The following is a 221-nucleotide window of genomic DNA, read 5'->3' on the forward strand; positions in this document are numbered from 1 at the left end:
TCACTGCGTGGGTGTGCTAAATAACCCACGATGCCCCTTGTAGTCGCGGGTCCAGCCGATCGACGTAAAATGATCGATACATTCCGGTCACTGACCTCGCGACCTCGGCCTTTGGTCTGTTCTGACATTTCGTATGAAATATCGCGTATGCTTTACCCATTCTTATGGTTTAATGAATAAAGGCATATTACGCTTTGATATCAACGCTTACGACGGTACAT

This window comes from Penaeus monodon, chromosome 20 (genome assembly GCF_015228065.2).
Source record: "Penaeus monodon isolate SGIC_2016 chromosome 20, NSTDA_Pmon_1, whole genome shotgun sequence".
Taxonomy (NCBI): Eukaryota; Metazoa; Arthropoda; class Malacostraca; order Decapoda; family Penaeidae; genus Penaeus; species Penaeus monodon.